Below are 18,578 nucleotides of genomic sequence, written 5' to 3' on the forward strand. Positions count from 1 at the left end.
TGCCTTCTGTCTGAGAGAAGGACTGGACCTGCATATTGAACTCAGGAACACTGGAGTGACTCCAAAGCCTAGTTGACTGGCCTCCTGATCATAGCTTCAGGAAAAGAAAAGGCTCCACCCACCTTGAACCCTGCACCTGGACTCTGCTTGCTGAATTCTTTCCCCCAAGTGGAGCCACCCTAGTCCCGGACCCTTTGAAGTGGACCTGAAGGTGCTCTGCCAGCCTACCTGTGATCCCATCAAAACCGACACAACGTGATGCGAAGCCCTGCAAAGGCTGGCCATACAGCTGTCAGCCTCATCGGAATCGAGGGCAAGGACTGCAAAGACTCGCTGTACAACTGCCAGCTCCCTTGGAACTGACGCAAAGCAATGCAAAGCCTCCCCTGGGCATCTTAATCGGAACTGATGCTGGATGCTCTGAAGCATCGCAAAGCAACCCCATGCATACCTCACACCAGGATTTAAGATACTTTCTTCAAGGGGCCTATCTGGGTCCCTTTAAGTGGCCTACACTCTATCACGGTCAACCTGACATTTTGACTTTGTCCCGGTTAGGCGCAATAAGAAAACCACAGTTGGCACTTTGCGCTTTTATGCACTATTTTTACCTAAACCTTTAAAATTGCATATCATATTGGTTTTAGTAATTAGATTCTTGTTTTGGTCTCAAATCATTTATTACATTTTATTCTATATTTCTAAATTGGTGTGGGATTTTTCTTGTGTTGTGTTTCTGCTTTACTACTGTTTGAAGTGCTGCATAAATACATAAACATTGCCTCTAAGTTAACCCTGACTACTTTGTGACAAGCTAACGGAGGTTTGAGCACAGGTGCATTAGGGGTTTGCTTGTGTCTTATCCTCACAGGGATTGTGCTTGATGCCTAAGTAGGGTTTCACCCCTCAACTCCCCCAGGACTAAACAGCATTTCTTTTTTTTGCTGCAATTTTAGTTTAAAAAAAAAAAACAGTTCTCCCTCTCTTGTTTCTGTGAGGCCCCCAGGTAGGCCAGATCTCAGGGGCATTTACATTTTAATGAGCGGGGCCCTCTGGCCCCCCCAGCCCCAGAGACACCCACCTCCACTGGCATTGCTCAAATTGTATGTGGGGGAACCGCGCAATCCCCCACATCTCCAGGGACCACCATCTCCCCTGGACATTTCACAAATTGTATGTGGGGGGGCGTGCGGCTCCTCCACAGCCTGGGAACCGCCACCTCCCCGGGGCATTTATCAAAATTGTACACAGGGGCCACCCACAGCCCAAGGTAATCCACCTCTCAAATGCTGAAAAGCTCCCTGGGGCTATTTTAGTTGGAAGGGGGCCACGTGGCCCCCCTCATGGAGCCACTGATTGCCCTGGGGACCTCCACACCCCAGGGCCAGCTCCTCCTATATCCCGGGGTACCCACACCCGGGACACAGCTGTTGCCAAATCACAGAAAACACTCTGCTAACAGCGAGAGAGAGCTGTCAAACAACTCTCCTTTGTTGCAAGCAGAGGTATCCCCTGTCTCCTTGCCCACGGAAATGCAGGCAGGGAGAAAGAGGAAACATTGCTCTCACAGAGAGGGAGCTACTATAGCATCTCCCTCTCTGTGGCGGCAATGCTGTCTCTCGTAGGAGGCGTGGAGCCAGCTGGCACTGTTGAGGGCTTCAGGCTTCCCCCATGGACCCCAACATTGTGACTCGATGCCCTGTGGGGCACCCAGGTCACATGACGGGACCCAGAGGGATGGGGTCCCCGGGGCAGAGATCGGTCCTGGGGAGGGGGCCCAAAAAACAAAAAAAAATTCGGCCGGGCTATATGGGATTGGGACCCCAGGGCCTAGATCCGCCTAGGGAGGGGGGCCACAACACCCCGCTCCCAACCCAAAAAAAAAAATAATAATAATTAGGCTGTGCCCCGGCGAATATGGTACCCACGGCCAAGATTAGCCTGGGGAGTGGGGCCATTCAGCCCTTCTCCCCTAACAAAAAAATATTTAGGCCAGTATGGAGTCTGTAGGATATGGGGTCCCTGGGGCTGAGATCAGCCAGGGGAGGCGGGGCCACACGGCACCCTCGCCAACAAAATGAAATATTTAAGCTAGGCCCTGGGGGATTGGGTCCCGGGGGCTGAGATCGGCCTGGGGAAAGGGGGTGCCATGCAGGGTTGGGTTGTTGCGGCCAACACCTGCTGCTCACGGCCGAAAGGTTGTTCGCAGAGCAGATCAGCACATCGCTGCGCAGGGTGGTTATAGGGTTTAGCCGCAGGTCCTGGGCGCACTCATCCACTCACAGACCCACTCAGACTCACACACCCACTCACAAACCCACTGAAACCCTAAGGCACCCAGTCATAGACCCACACAGACACTGACACACCCACTCACAGACCCACTAAGACACTGACGCACCCACTCACACCCAAACAGACACTCTCACAGCCATTGTCACACCCAGATACACCCTGTCACACCTATTCTAAAACCCAGAAAGACAGACCGTGCCAACTCCCACCACGCACATCCAAAGGACTGTGAGCAGCATGTGGTTGGGTGGTTAGGGGGAATGGCCACAGGGTCTGACTGCAGGCCAGGCCCTGCGGTTGGTTGGATTAACATATGTAGGCAAGCACCCTCTTTCTTGGCATGTTTACACCCATGTTCTGCCTGATATCAGTGTGTTTGAATCTGTTCACTGGGAGCCTGCTAACCAGGGCCCCAGTGATTATGCTCTCTCTCTCAAAACTCTGTATTTCATCCTCCTGCACTAACAGAAGTGCCCCAACATCTCCAGGCTCACTTTCCCAGACTTCATGAGTGCAGGGACACCATAGGTCAATACCTATATCCAGCTACATATTGGTAACTCCGACTATAGGCATGTTTGGTATCAAACATTTTGGAATCGTACCCCAATGCTTTTGCAAGCATTGTTGTATGATTCCGTGCACCCTCCTTAGAGGACCCCCAGTATTGCCATTACAGCCTTCTGAGGGTTTACAGGCAGCCCCTGCTGCTGCCACCTTCCAGACAGGTTTCTGCCCTCCAGTTGCTTGAAAAGCCTGAGCCCAGGAAGGCAGAACAAAGGATTTCCTCTGGGAGAGGGGTGTTACACCCTCTCACTTTGAAAAAAGGTGTTACAGGCTTGGGCGGGGTAGCCTCCCCAAGCCACTGGAAATGCTTTGGAGGGCACATTTGGTGCCCTTCTTGCATAAACCAGTCTACACTGGTTCAGGGACCCCCAGACCCTGCTCTGGCGTGAAACTGGACAATGGAAATGGGAGTGACCACTCTCCTGTCCATCACCAGCCTAGGGTTGGTGCTCAGAGCTCCTCTAGAGGGTCCCTGGGTTCTGTCATCTTGATTCCAAGGTTGGCAGGGAACTCTGGGAGCATCTGAGTGGCCAGTGCTAGCTGGTGACATCAGAGCCCTCCCATGATATGTGCTTACCTGGTTAGGTGACCAATCCCCCTTTCAGGGCTATTTAGGGTCTCTGCTTTGGGTGGTTCATCAGATTCAGATTGCAAGACTCCAGCAGAAATCCTCTGCATCCTCTACTTCGACTTCTGACCAAAGAAACTGCATCTGGGCTCTTCAGGACCCTACAAGCTGCACCAAAGAAGCAAGACGCCTCCTGCAACATTGTATCTTCAGCTCCTGCCAGCAACTGCAACATTTTCCTGGTCATGCATCCTCTGAGGACAGCCGTCTTCAGCCTGCATCAGAAAGAAGAAGGAATCTCCCTTAGGGTGAAGTAGTCACTTCCCTGCTTCTGCAGGCACCAACTGGGATGGCGACCGGATTCATGGATCCCCTCTCCTGCAGAGCTGTCTGGATCCTGCATCACGGGTGGTGGACTGAAGTGGTCCCAACGGTCCTCTCTTCTAACTGCCCAACTTACTGCCCAACTTGGATGGAGGAAAGCCCTTGACTGCCCACGCAGAACAGTACCCCTGTGCAGCACGTCCTTTGGAGCTGCCAAGGCTTGTTGGCATCCTTCCTCGAAGTTCTTTGTGCATCTTGAAGCTCTGGCCTCCAGCGGCGTGGGAGCCTTTCTCGTAGTGCTGCATGGGCCTCTTCTGGGACTCTTCTGTCCCCGTCCTGTGGACCACAACCACCTCCGCCACGTCACGGAGCAGGCGAGATAGGAACCGTTGGATCAGGGAAATCAGGGGAAAGGTGTAGAGAAGACCCGGAGGCCATGGACGGGACAGGGCATCGGTCCCCAGCGCACCCTGAGAGAGAAATGTAGATAGGCATCTTGAAGATCGATCTTGGTCATGAAGTCCCACGGAGTGACCAATGGAATCACCTGACGCAAAGTGGGCACCCGAAAATGCAACGTTGGGACAAAGCGGTCCAGAAATCTCAGGTTGACGATCAGACGAAAATCCCCTGTGACTTTCCTGACCATGAAGACAGAGGAATACCATCCGTACCCCCTTTCCAGAGGAGGAACCGGCCGAAGGGCACTATGCAGAACCAGTGAGGTGATACCATCGGCGAGAGTCAACCACTTCACCGGACCCCAAGGCCAAGCAGTCTGAAGGAAGTGAGGATCTGGAAACGCCAGAGAAATGTCCAGAAAACACCCTGGGAAACCACCTGAAGAACCCAGGCATCCGTGATGGAGGCAGCCCAAATTGGAAAGAACCGAGCCAGGCACCTCACGACTGGAGAACCTGAGGGGCTGGCCCAGTCAGGACCACCCCTACCGCTAGGCTGACAAGAGGCACCCCCTCCCCATAGGAGGACCCCTATGCTGGAACCGGGAGCGGAGAGCAGAGGCAAGGAATCAGGCTGGTGTTTCTGAAACTGATCCCCCCACCTTCTACCACCATCCCAAACCTTAGGACTCGGACAGAAAGGCTGAACATGTTTCTGACTCTTAAAGGATTTCCTGAGGACCTCCTCCAGTTCATCCCCAAAGAGTTTAGAACCACCAAATGGCTTCCACGATAAACAATTCTTCTGGGATGAATCAACCCTCCAGCCCCTGAGATTGAAATGATGGTGAGCAGAAACAGAACCAGCAATGGCCGTAGAAGAAGTCTTAAGAGAGTCAAAAGCAATATCTTTAAAAAACTTAGCTTGAACTTCCATACAGGACAGCAAATCAGAAAAATCTACACCCTCCTGAATGGCAGAGGAAAGGGACTGATAATCCTTAACAAGAAACTGAGAAGAATAGACCCCAAAGACCTCAGAACGCAAAGAGAGACAAAGACCAGCGTGAGATCTCTTGAAAGCAGCCTCGACCTTCTTAGCAACAGGATAGGACAAAGTCACATCCTCAGAAGTAGATAAGGTTTACCCACAGGTTAGAAATTAAAGGGTCCAAAGCGAGAACCTGAGGAACAGAAGTCTTCTCTTGTGACAAAGGATACAAGCGATTCATAAAGCAAGGAACAGAGACTCTATCAGGATACTTCCATTCACGCTGCAGTAAGGATTGGACAGCAGGGATAACAGGAAGCTTGGGAAAGGAAGGACACTGAAACTGCCGGAATGAATCACCACTAGTAAAAGGTTGAGCTGAATCCACAGGGAGCTGGAGATTGGAGGACAAGAAAGAGACCACCAGTTCCAAATCATCTTTCAAAATATATTTTGCTTTAGAGGAGGCACAAGTCAGAAATCCCAGCTCATCCTCATCATAATCCAGAGACAACCAGGAGGAGACCGAAGAAACAGACCAGGCAGAACCAGGAGAAGAAACCTGATAAACAGGGGAAGACTGCCCACGTTGAGAATTACAGGCTTCCGACAGCTGACAAACCATGTCCTGGGGCTGAACGTCAGGTACAGGGGGTGATGATGGCAAACTGCACCATCACGCACCCTTTTAGGAGGCAAAGGAGAAAGATGGTGACTCTTCCCATTGTGCTTCCCCACGGTGGCTTTGTACAGAACAAACAGAAACCCACAGCGTGACCAGAAGAAAAAACAACCTAGGACCCAACGGAGGTCCACCAGAAAAAACAGAAGGACCCCCAGGCGCAATAAAAGACACACGAGGGAGGAGAACAAGGGGAAGGGTAGGCAAATGTTGTAACCAGCCCACAACCCAAAAAACCAGCATCCATGGAAAGTAGGCCAAAATCAGGCATGCAAGGTCACCAATCACCGCTGACTGCCTGTTGTGTCGTGGGGCCATAGGCCCACATGCTGTGATAAAGCACGACACACACACCAGGATGCAGGTTACTTAACTGGCCACAAGCTTTTGTACTCTGGCTCTTTTTATTAGCAGGGTCACCTGACCAGTGATGCCTGTGTTGGATGGGTGTGGGGTGAGTGTGGAAGCCAGCCCTCAGCAGAGAGGCTGGTGGAAACACTAGAATGTGTCCAGCAGGACAATTCATTCCTCCCAAATTTTATTGAAAACCAAAAACAAAGTCCAACCTGTAAAAGAAAAGAAAAAACTAAGCACCATCAGTTTCTCGGCCTCGAGAGACAGGCTGCAGGATTGCAGTGTACAGATGCAGCTGGGAGCACCCGAACATATCTGCATGTGTCCATGATTTAACAAGGTACTGCTGGGCACAAACACTATGGATGAAATCCAGATTCGGTGACAGCCAGAAGGTTGGTTCAGTGTCCACTTACGTACTGTGGGTCAGTCATGTAGGCACTTGTGGCATGGCTGTTGGTGTAAACAGTTCAGTTTGTTCAAACCTGGTGGATCAGAAACATTGGTGGAGTCCGCTGCAAATATACTTCATGAGACACCCTGGCTTCATGAAGGCCAATCCCTTGAAGAGTGTGAAGGCATCTGCAGTGATGTAATGTCCTCCTCTGAAGCCCTGGTGAGTCCTGGTACCTGTCAGTGGAGCAGCTTACAGACCACCTCTTGTTAGGGATTCCTCATTCAGGAATTTCCTTGAGGCCCCTTCAATGGGATGGCATGGCAGGGTTGCCCTTGGCAAGGTTGGTCACTCCATGTGGCACTCTCATTGATGGGCCACCGGTGGCCACTTGGTGCTGGGGTGGTTATACATTATCTCTGCGCTTCTTCAGCTGGTGCCGTTTCAGGCAGTGGTGGGGCAACCAGGCAGTCTCTTCATGGGCGCCCTCACCTGGCACCTGGCATGCTTGCTCGTCTTTATTGTGGTTTCACTGCCGTGGCAGGGCTTTTCTTGGTTGGGCCATGTCCTAAGGCTCGTTGAAGGGCCCTGAGGTATTTGTCAGATTTTAATCCTCCTGGTCGTGACTTGTTTATTGTCAGTCTGCACGCTGTTTAGGGTACCCTGATAGCGCACAGTTCAGGGGGTCACTGTATTCCTCTGAGTGGGGCCTTGTGGATTTTTTTGTAGAGAGTTCGCCTCCCCTGTACCTGCGGGACTATCAAGCATTTACCAGGGGGCGCGCAGTGTTCTCTGCACCCCTTGCAATTTTCCTGTCCCCCATGTGCTGGTCTCACCCTCTGCCCTGCCGTGCTCTTCCTGGGGTGCTGTCTCTTCTCCAGATGTGAAGCACGGACTGTGTTTGTCCCTCCATGTGTCACAACAGCGATTGCATGGTTGCAGGCTGTACCAGTAAGATGCAGCAGAGGGCTGCATTGTTTATTGTTCAGCTGTGCGCCTCACTGAATGGTGTCGTGAGGGGAAACCAGATCTTCTCTTCACGTTTTCTTTCAGCAGTCCTTTGGGGTTGCTATGTGTTTTCTTTTGATGGTTACTGCTCAGGATCGTGCGAGCCTCTACCATGGCCCGTCGGGGTCTGCCTCGCCCCGTCTGCTTGCAGCAGTTATCAGGCTGCCGAGCGCTCTTGCAACAGCCTTCCAGGCACGGCGCGGTAAATGATCTCCAAGTGCACTGCAGACCGGCAGCCTTCCGCCACTAGAGATGTCGGTGCAGGCTTCCGTCATCTCTTCCGTCAGGCTGCAGCCACTCTCAATGCGGCGGGAGCCTTTGGGCATCGGTGCCTATTCGGGGCTGGAAATGCCAATGCCGGCTGGGTCCGGCCCCAGGCCTCTCCCCTGCACAGCCTGTGGTCAGTAGAGGATGCAGGCAGCGGCGAGAGGTCAGCCTCTTGGCTCTGTCCTGGCAATACCGCTTACAGGGGGGTTCGCAGCGGCCAGCTTGTTTCCTGAAGCGTCTCCCTCTTGCGATTGGGGGCTGGCAGAGTTTAGGGGTGCTCACGAGTTCCAGAGCCCTGGGGTGACGGTAGTGACCGCTGGGTGCTGAGAGGCCTCGTCGATGGCGCTACATGGGCTTCTTGGCTCTGCTCGCCCAATCACAGCAGCACTAGCGGGGGGCATAGGAGGGGAGCAGTCTCCGTCCTCTCCTCTTCCTCGGTCGGCCCAAAGGTCGCCCTCGTCTTCGAGGCGACGTGCCCAGTTCCCTGGGCGGCAGCAGTGCTTATGGCTCTAGTACTCTTCCTCCCAGTTAACGCTGCAAGTGGCACAGCATGTAGGGTCAACCCCCTTGTCCCCAAATGTTGTGTCCTGGGCCCCAGGCCACATCCTGTGATAAAGCACAGGGTGTAGGTTCCTTAAGTGGCCAAGGGCACGTGCATTCGAGCTCTTTTTATTAGCAGGGTCCCTTCACGGGTGACACCTGTGCTGGATGGGTGTGGGGCGAGTGTGGAAGCCAACCCGCAGCAGAGAGGCTTGTGGCAACACTAGAATGTGTCCAGCAGGGCACTAAGCAGGTCAGCACAAAAGCACCAGGTTGTGGGGCACAACACCAAGCTAATAGACCCAGGCAAAAAGGTAAGGCACAGGAAAAATCCCAGCATGGGAGAGGGCAGCGCAAAGGTAACATAGGGTGCCATGCCCCTCTGTTATGCTATTAATTGTGTTTGACCAATGACTTTGTGTTTCACCACTGCGCATATTAGTTGCTCAATGTTCACCAGTAGCACATTACATGTTGTATTCAGTTAAGCTGCCTATTGGCTTTAACATGGTATTAGCCCTTACATTCTGTATTCAGTTTAGCTGCCTATTGGCTTTAACATGGCATTAGACATCACATTTGGTATTTAGGTTAGCTGCCTATTGGACATTTGGTATTTAGGTTAGCTGCCTATTGGCTTTAACGTGGAGTTAGACATTGCAGTTGAGACATTGCAGATGAGCTGTGTTTTTCCCTGCTGTGTTTTTCACACCAAACCCTAGCTGATAAGAGAGAGTACATTTGGAGTTTTCCTTTCTGCTCAGCCTTGGGACGAGGAGGGGTCTAGGAGATCTGGTCAGTCCCCAAAGGCTTACTTAGTTTTCCCGGGTCTGAGAGGAGGGGGCACGTTTTTGGAACGATGGCCCTGGGCAGCAGCGAGGGGGAGAAGGATCTTGACTTCAGACAGGAATGGACGTCAGTCACCAACTTGCAGCCCTTAGAAAGATGAAGCGGAGTAATAGGCCCTACAGTGATGCAATTTTGACTTTTATGCTTTGCTTTGAAGTTATGCTATAATATAATCACATGTAATTGCTGCCTGCATTGCAATGAGAAGTACTTTGATATATTTTGCTGCAACTACTTTTAAACGTGTGCTTACAACCTACTCATTTCGTCTTTCAGGAACCTCGTTGTGAAGTAATAATAGCAATAAATGTCTTTTTTAAACAAAGAAGTGCATTCCAGAGAAGTTTTGTAAGCTCGGTCATAAGATAAGAGAAGGAAAGCAAAACATTTTGGTGTGAGTCGTCAGTCTGGGAGTCAAATTGGAGATTGGAAGTGCACTATTTAAAAGTGTAATTGTTTGTTTGCTGTTTAGAGAATTAAAGAAGCACGGCAGACCATGTTTGAAAATGCATGTGAAGTTAAACTGCCTTATGGTGCTGTGAGAAACATGTTTTCTTGTTTATCAGGACTGTGTGAGTCTAGGGATGAGTGTTTTGATAAAGCATATTTAGAAAATGTACCTTTTGAAAGAAAGGATGTCCCTTTTGTTCTTGACAGAAGGGTTTGGATACTTTTGTCTGCTTACAGAAAAATGCAGGAGAGATGTAGGCAGTTAGAACATGAAAATAAGAATTTACGTGAGCAAATTAGCCAGAACACGTTATTGCAAGATAATGCAGAAATCTATAAAACTGCTGTTTTATAAGAATCTAGCTTTTCCCATTCCAGTAATGAGAAGGTTAAAAAAAATGAGCCTCTTGAGAAGAGCGTAGATGTGCAGAACAGCCCACAGTTCTTGGCAGTTGAAGTGCATTCCTTAACAGATAACACTGAGAACAGAGTTAGGAATGTTATTTTCAGACCGTTTTTGCAAAGTATGATGTTTAAAATTAATTCAGACAAGGCAGAAGTACTGTTGCAAAATGTGCAGTTACTGGGAATTCAGTGGAATCCAGAAAATAGACAGATGTTGTCACAAGTACAACAAGAGATTTTATAGTTTTTAACTATTTGCACCAAGCAAGAGACACCAAGTTTCATGAGCTTGTTTGATTTTTGGAAACAGTATAGCCCTCATATGAGTGAAATCTTAACACTTTTGGTACAAAGTAACTAGGAAACATCATGAGCAGCTGCGCGCTTTTGATTTTGGCAAATGAAATAATTCAGACTTTAGGTTTCTGCGCAGTGCAAGAGGGAAACACTGATACAGGGGAGGACAAGAGTGCCCCTGGAACTTTGGATTAAGCTTTTGACTTATTATTGGGCTCTAGTGAATACTGAGCAAATGACATTAAATGAGAATGTAATTCTGAAACCTGAAATATCAAGCATGCAGTGGGTGATGAGTTCACCTAAAGCTCACAGTATAGGACAGGCACAGGAGGCTAGTATCATACACTGGATCTGGTACATGCAAGACAGGGCTAGAGTCACTGTAGCCCTACATGAACAGGTGTCACAAGCCCCTTTTCAGGATGAGGAGAGGGTGCAGGGAGTACCACAGGTAAAAGAGTCACTAGTGAAATTGAGTGCACCATTTGAATTTGTGTCCCCTGAGGATAAAAAGCATGTTTGTTTGACTAATGATTCATTGACTGAAAAGTGGGGGTCCACCACAGGAGAAGGAACAGAGTTGTACAATGTGTGTCAGACTTTAAAGCAAGAGCTGCTTGAGATGTGTCATTTTTACACTGATTCTTGGTTCGCTGCCAGTGGTTTAGCCGTTTGGTTTCCACATGGCTTGTACATAACTGGTTCAATTCCCTTGGCTGATGTTAAAGAGAAAAGTACAGCAGTGTCCACCCAGAATTCTGACTAAGTGGGGATGGCTAAGTGGGTGCACCAGAAATGTGGACATCTGGGAGAAAAAGCCACTTACAGGTGGGCAGAGATTAGAGAGATGCACATTCACCTAGAGTGGCTAAAACTGTGATTTGTCAATGTCCTATTTGTCAGCACACACAAGGGCAATCTGTCCCACAAACAGTCAAAGATCAGCTGGGGAGAGGAAAGTTACCAGGACAGATATGGCAAATTGATCAGATTGTAGGGGGAGTGATTGCTGCAGATTACCAATGAGAAATCAAAATTATGCTGATAACTAGAAAATAATCTGATTTCTGCTTTCATTGCTGCGGCTACTTTCAAACGTGTGCTTCCAACCTACTAATTTTGTCTTTCAGGAACCTCGTGGTGAAGTAATAATAACAATAAATGTCTTCTTTGAACTAAGAAGTGCATTCCAGAGAAGTTTTGTAAGCTCGGTCATAAGATAAGAGAAGGAAAGCAAAACACCCTCGCCCACCGGGAACAGTGCACCCTGCAACCCAGGAGGCACCAAACGCAGCCTAAGCTATTGAAAAGGCAAACGGCACCGGGAGCCCCAAACGAAACAGCAGAATGACCTGCAAAGAAGCTGCAAGCACAGAAGTAGAAGCAGCACCCATGCAGCCGCACTCACCGTAACGCAACTTCAGAAGAACACCAAGGCCACCTCTGCAGCCCAGACGACACTTGTGACACTAGAAACGGCAGTCGTGACACTAGAAATGAAAGCTGCACAAAAAAGAGAACAGGTAGTTCCTGGGGAGAGGAAGGGGCTATATGCACTTCCTTCTTCCCTTAAGAAGTAGCTTTGTAAAAAATGATGTGAGGAGTCAAGAGGGCTCTACGAAAGGGGCGGAGGAGGGACGATGAAGAGGTAATCATAAATAGGCTCCTTGTTTTCCATTTAGACAGGTTTTTGCATATAAATACAGACAAAATGTTTTTCCTTTTTTGTATTTATAAATAGAAACATAAAAATGACAATAAATATGTTCAACTTTTGCTGCTGTTTTCAAGGAGAAGATGAGCCTTTCCCAACGCAAGCAGTTAGAGGGCTTGGATTTCAGCTGAGGCAATAACAAAGGTCAAGGTTAAGGGGCCATCAGGCCTCCTTTTGTTTAAGTATCCTGGCTGGGAGCTCTGCGAGGGCGGGGGGACACGCACAACTAAAAGAAAATAAGGCACAACAAATGCACACAGCTTCTCGCTTCACAGACACTTAAGAGTCCCTGGATCCAAGAGATATGGATGCACTGTAGGAATGTCAGATGTGTTGGTCTGTCCCAGTCGTTACACAAATAGCAATTTAAATACCACTATAGCACTATTCATCCCAATTTATGGTGTCAGAGCGCTTACATCACATGTTACATTGACAATAAATCATATGTGTGTAAATCAATGTGTATGATATGTTACATAAGACAGTGAGGGTTACAAGGTCCTTCGCAGCTCACTGTGCTACATTAGAAGGATTGTAATGTATTAACTGCAGGTAACAAAAGGATCTCTTTGTTAAAAGCAGTAACCCATTTACCCATCTACATAAATCTATCTAAACCTATAACAAAAAGCGTGCATTGCCTATTTAAAGAAATTTGAAAAAATACTAGCTGCAGCCTTTTTTTTCTTGCGACAAAATAAAATGTGGATAAATACAGATAAAGAGCCAGATGTATCAAGCGATTCTGCATTCGCAAATGGTGCGAATCGCAAAATTCGGCCGTTTGTGAATGCAAAAATGCCTTTCTCAATGTATGAAAGGCATTCGCAGTGCAGTTTTAAGGAATCGCTAAAATAGGGATTCCTTAAAATTGCGAGCCCTTTAGAGAATCGCAAATTGCAAATTCTCTAAATAAGAAATCGCAAATAAGGGATCCTTATTTGTGATTTCTTAAGCACATGTGTCAAGCATTTCCTAAATGCGAATTGGGCATTTAGGAAATGCAATTACCATGAATTAAAGTTTGGTGGTAACCATGTGCAAATTTAAAAAATGCAATATAAAATTGACATGTAGCGCACACATGCCCCTAAGGCATGTGTGTGCTTCACATGTCCGTAAAAATATTTTTGGGGTGCAGCAGATGGGGCCTTAGGCCCCCAACACCCTGGGATTTGCATTTCCTTATTTGCGAATTCCTAACTGGAATTCGCAATTTGGGAAATGCAAAAAACATTCGCAACAGGCCCATAGGTGCGAATGGGGTCGGATTCTCTATTTGCGATTCGGTAATAGCATTTGCGAATTTTAAGAAATCGCTATTACTGAATCGCAAACATCATACATACCATTTTGCATTTCTTAAATAGTAATTTCTAAAGATTCGCTATTTATGAAACGCAAATCGGTATCTTGATATATCTGGCCCCCTTTCCATGTTCCACGCCCCCAACACCAGCACAGCAGCTGAGCATTAATGAGCCAGCGCCTCAAATACCTCCTCTGTCGTCCAGTCATCACTGGCATCTTTCCACTCTCTCCAAGCCATGAATGAGTACGCACCCTGCAAGCTTCCTGTAGGAACACCGTCCACGTGCTGGCTACACAATCACAATAATTAACTTGGTTTGTGTTTTTAGGTTTTTTTTGCCATTTCGTAGCGCGATACACAAGGACTAGGGCAAAATACGGTTTAATAACAGAGCCAGCGTGAGGGGTATCTGCGTCGCCATCGGTTGTACATTCACTAGAACTCTGAAATAGCAGTGTTATGTTTGATGGTGTTTGGTGTTGAAAAGATTTGGTCATGTGGTGTTTGTGTTGTGATAGTTAGTGGAGAGAGGTTCTCTGATGTGATGTTTGACGAAGCACCAAGATATGATGTTTCGTGATGTGATGTGTGGTGATCTTTGTTCACATCTGATGAGGTGATGTTTAGTGGTGTGATGCTGGTGATGTCATTTTGACAATGTTATGTTATTTCAATGGTATGGTATGTCAGGGTATATGGTATGGTACCTTATGGTGAGTTATGGTATGTCGTGATATGGTATGGTGTTGTATGGTATCGTGCTGGATGGCATGGTATGGTATGTCTTGATGTGATACATTTTGTTACTGTAGCAAACCTGTCTGACAGACTACAGGTTAGAGAGGCTACATTTTATATCTCAGTTGCACCTGAACTCCCATACAGTCAGAAGTGAATGATTCATAAAGGTAATCAGTTTCAATATGACTTCACCATAGGGATCACCACCCACCTCCCAGCAAGACAACAGATAATACAAAACTCTGCAGGAAGACTCATTCTCAACCCCCCCAGAGGGACCCACATCACACCCCACCTCAAGAAGCTACACTGGTCCCGATTCAGAAGAGATGCTAGATCAAGATGCTGACCCACGCCTACAGAACCCTGCACAATGAGGGACCAGCATACATCGACAAGCGCATAACTTTCCACTGACCGACCAGACACCTACGAGCCGCCATCTTCTCTCTCGCAAACACACCCCCCCCAAAAAATCCGCCAAAGCAAAAGCGGAGGATGCTCCTTCTCTCACCTACCGACCAAACCTTGCAATGACCTGCCCCTGCACCTCAGGACCGCCCCTTCACTCCAACAATTCAGGAAAAGACTCAAGCCCTACCTGTTCGAATGAGTAGATGACCACCAAGCTTGAGACCCTCTTAGGTGATTTGCTGTGCTTTATAAATCTTTAATTGACTGATTGATTGATTGGTTGTCTTGGCTTGCCTTTGGTAGGGTGGCTTCCTTAAGAAAGCAGTCTTTAAAGAGAAGGCACACAATTGTATGTTTCAGATTCCATTTAGCATTTTGTGGGTTTCTTTCAGCCAAGTGTGAATGTTTTTAGGTCTTATGTGGAATTTATACCAGTCTGCTCATGTAAAGAATATTAATGCAAATAATATAAAGAGATGGCTTTTGGTCGGCCCCCCTTCAACCATTGCCTCGTAGTGCCATTCAGAATATCGATCAGACCACTGAGATGCATACACGTAGGTGGGCAATGGATCTGCCCCCTTCCACCTGTGCTCCGTTGACAATGGCATTTACACAGTAGGTCAGCCCACAGAATGTCCTTTCAGTGATTGTAGTGTTTATCACTGTCACTGGTAGAATTGTGTCTTTCTACATCTGATTGTGCATTGTAAAGGGATGAACCTGCAAAGGATAGTGTCTCTCTCGCTCTACCAACGAAAGCATCACCCCGCCTCCTTCAAGTTGCTCTGCCATGGGGACTTCTCAATCAAGCAGTACTTATGGAGCCCCGGCTATTCACCCCCAAGGGTATCCAGGCACTGCAATCTCGCTGGGCTCAGTCAAAGAGCCAGGTCTTGTGTACCCTTCTGAATTCCACAAGAGTGGGAAATGTTTGTAGGTTGAGGGGGTGGGTCATTCCAGGACTTGGTCACGAGGTAGGAGAAGGAACGACCTCCACTGTAGCTCCAGCGAATGCGGGGAGTGTGTGCAAGGGTGGGGAAGCGCAGGTGTCTGGCAGGCTGCTGGAAGTTCAGGTGGTGGTTAATGAAGGCTGTACCCTGGTTGTGGACGGCCTTGCAGTCGTGTGTCAGCATCTTGAACTGGCATCTCTCCTAGACGGCGAGTCAGTGGAGCTTCCTAAGGTGGGGTGGTATTTGAGTCCATTTGAGGAGGTTGAGGCTGAGTCTGGCTGCTGCGTTCTGTATAGTCTGGCGTCTTTTGAGTAGTTGGGTGGTGATTTCCGTGTACAGAGTGTTTCCATAGTCCAGCCAGGTGGTGACAAGGGCTTGATTGACAGTTTTCCTGCTGTTGACATGGATCCATCTGAATATCTTCTGGGGCAGAGCAAGCAGTTTGGTCTTGGCAAAAGTCCCACCAACGCCCCTTTCCTCATTAGGAAGATGGTCAACTCTTTTGCCGTTCTCTGTACACTCAAAATTGAAATGCAACAGGGTGCAGTCTCCTAAGTAACAAGCAGTGGAAAAGCCAATAGCTCTTTGCTTTACACATCTGATGCAACTGGTTTGATATAGGTTTTGAAAACATTACTAAATGCATCTAAGATGGCCGCTATGTTCATGTGCCCATCCACAGTATTCATCCTAGTATGTATTTGAGATGTTTTAACAAATGCTGTGCAAAGATGGTCGCCAGGGACGCACATGCATATGCAGCTACCATATGTGAATGTATTTTGTTTTATTTTAAGAAATCCCTTTCAAAGATGACCGCAATGGATTTGCACGCATCCACGTCAGGCGTCTATGAATGAGATTTGCAAAAATTAAACAAAACCATTCAAAGATGCTTGCCGCACTTGCAAACACATGCACACACTCATGGGGACAGCCATCTCGAAATTATTAAAATAAACACTTTATTATGGTTGTCCGATGATAGCACTGTGGGTGGCAAAACATTTTAAACATGGGAATGGGTGAATGAGGGCACTGGGTTGGGGAAAGCAGACGAAGAAAGGGGGTTTACGGTGAAGGGGAAGCAGGGTGAGAGGGGTTGCAGACTGTACCAGTAAGACGCAGCAGAGGGCCCTGTTTGTTTTATTGTTTATGCTGCAGCGCCCTCCAGTGGCCTTTCAGAGTATCGCGAAGACTCGTCTGACTTGACAGAGTCCGAAGGTGTCTTCCAGCCGTTCGGGGAGGAGGATGAACTTGTGCTGTGATGAAGTGGTTCTCTGCAGGACCAGCTGCGCCAGGACGGAGATGCGCCCCTCAGCTGTGCGCCTCACTGAATGGTGTCGCGAGGGGAAACCAGATCTTCTCTTCTCTTTTCCTTTCAGCAGTCCTTTGAGGTTGCTATGTGTTTTCTTTTGATGCTTGCTGCTCAGGAACGTGGGAGCCTCTACCATGGCTCGCCGGGGTCTGCCTCGCCCCGTCTGCTTGCAGCAGTTCTCAGCCTGCCGAGCGCTCTTGCAACAGCCTTCCAGGCACGGCGCGGAGAATGATCTCTAAGTGCACTGCAGACCGGCAGCCTTCCGCCACTGGAGATGTTGGTGCAGGTTTCCGTCATCTCTTCCGTCAGGCTGCAGCCATTCTCAATGCGGCGGGAACCTTCGGGCATCGGTGTCTATGCGGGGCTGGAAATGCCAATGCCGGCTAGATCCGGCCCCAGGCCTCTCCCCTGCACCGCCTGTGGTCAGTAGAGGATGCAGGCAGCGGCGAGAGGTCAGCCTCTTGGCTCTGTCCTGGCAATACCGCTTACAGGGGGGGTTCGCAGCGACCAGCTTGTTTCCTGAAGCGTCTCCCTCTTGCGATTGAGGGCTGGCAGAGTTTAGGGGTGCTCACGAGTTCCAGAGCCCTGGAGTGACGGTAGTGACCGCTGGGCGCTGAGAGGCCTCGTCGATGACGCTACATGGGCTTCTTGGCTCTGCTCGCCCAATCACAGCAGCAGTAGCGGGGGGCATAGGAGGGGAGCAGTCTCCGTCCTCTCCTCTTCCTCGGCCGGCCCAAGGGTCGCCCTCGTCTTCGAGGCAACGTGCCCAGTTCCCCTGGCGGGCAGCAGTGCCGATGGCTCTAGAACTCTTCCTCCCAATTGACACAGCAAGTGGCACAGCATGTAGGGTCAACCTCCTCGTCGCCAAATGTTGTGGGGTGGGCCCCAGGCCACATGCTGTGATAAAGCACAGGGTGTAGATTACTTAAGTGGCCAAGGGCACGTGCACTTGGGCTCTTTTTATTAGCAGGGTCCCCTCACGGGTGACACCTGTGCTGGATGGGTGTGGGGCGAGTGTGGAAGCCAGCCCGCAGCAGAGAGGCTTGTGGAAAGACTAGAATGTAAGCAGGTCTGCACAAAAGCACCAGGTTCTGGGGCACAACACCAAGCCCAGGGACCCAGGCAAAGAGGTAAGGCAGAGGAAAAATCCCAGCGTGGGGGAGGGCAGTGCTGTAGGTAACATAGGGTGCCATGCCCCTCCCCCACCGGGAATCGGGCACCTTGCAACCCAGGAGGCACCAAACGCAGCCTAAGATATTAAAAAGGCGCCTGGGCAAACGGCACCGGGAGCCCCAAACGAAACGGGAGAATGACCTGCAAAGAAGCCGCAAGCACAGAAGTAGAAGCAGCGCCCATGCAGCCGCACTCACCGTAATGCGACTTCAGAAGAACACCAAGGCCACCTCTGCAGCCCAAACAACACTTGTGACACTAGAAACTGCACTTGTGACACTAGTATTTAAAACTGCACAAAAAAGAGAACAGGTAGTTCCTGGGGTGAGGAGGGGGCTATATGCACTTCCTTCTTCCCATAAGAAGTAGCTTTGTAAAAAATGAGGGAGGAGGCAGGAGGGCTCTACGGAAGGGGCGGAGGAGGGACGATGAAGAGGTAATCATAAATAGGCTCCTTGTTTTCCGTTTAAACAGATTTTTGCATATAAATGCAGACAAAAATGTTTTTCCTTTTTCTGTATTTATAAATAGAAACATAAAAATGACAATAAATAT

General features: G+C 48.9%; 1 protein-coding gene across 2 annotated transcripts in view; it reads right to left on the minus strand.

Annotated features, from left to right (window-relative positions):
- LOC138249059 (erythroblast NAD(P)(+)--arginine ADP-ribosyltransferase-like) overlaps positions 1-18,316 on the minus strand; it is a 63,454-nt gene extending 45,138 nt beyond the window's left edge. Inside the window, exon 1 of one of the 2 annotated variants that reach the window (XM_069203113.1) lies at positions 18,221-18,316. The gene's annotated coding sequence lies outside the window, so the exon portion shown is untranslated. Of the gene's footprint in view, positions 1-11,803; positions 11,899-18,220 lie in introns of those variants that run through there. The other variant, XM_069203114.1, reaches the window with a different exon arrangement.
- Between the last annotated feature and the right edge of the window lie 262 nt (positions 18,317-18,578).

The sequence above is a fragment of the Pleurodeles waltl genome, chromosome 8 (assembly GCF_031143425.1).
Source record: "Pleurodeles waltl isolate 20211129_DDA chromosome 8, aPleWal1.hap1.20221129, whole genome shotgun sequence".
Lineage (NCBI taxonomy): Eukaryota > Metazoa > Chordata > Amphibia > Caudata > Salamandridae > Pleurodeles > Pleurodeles waltl.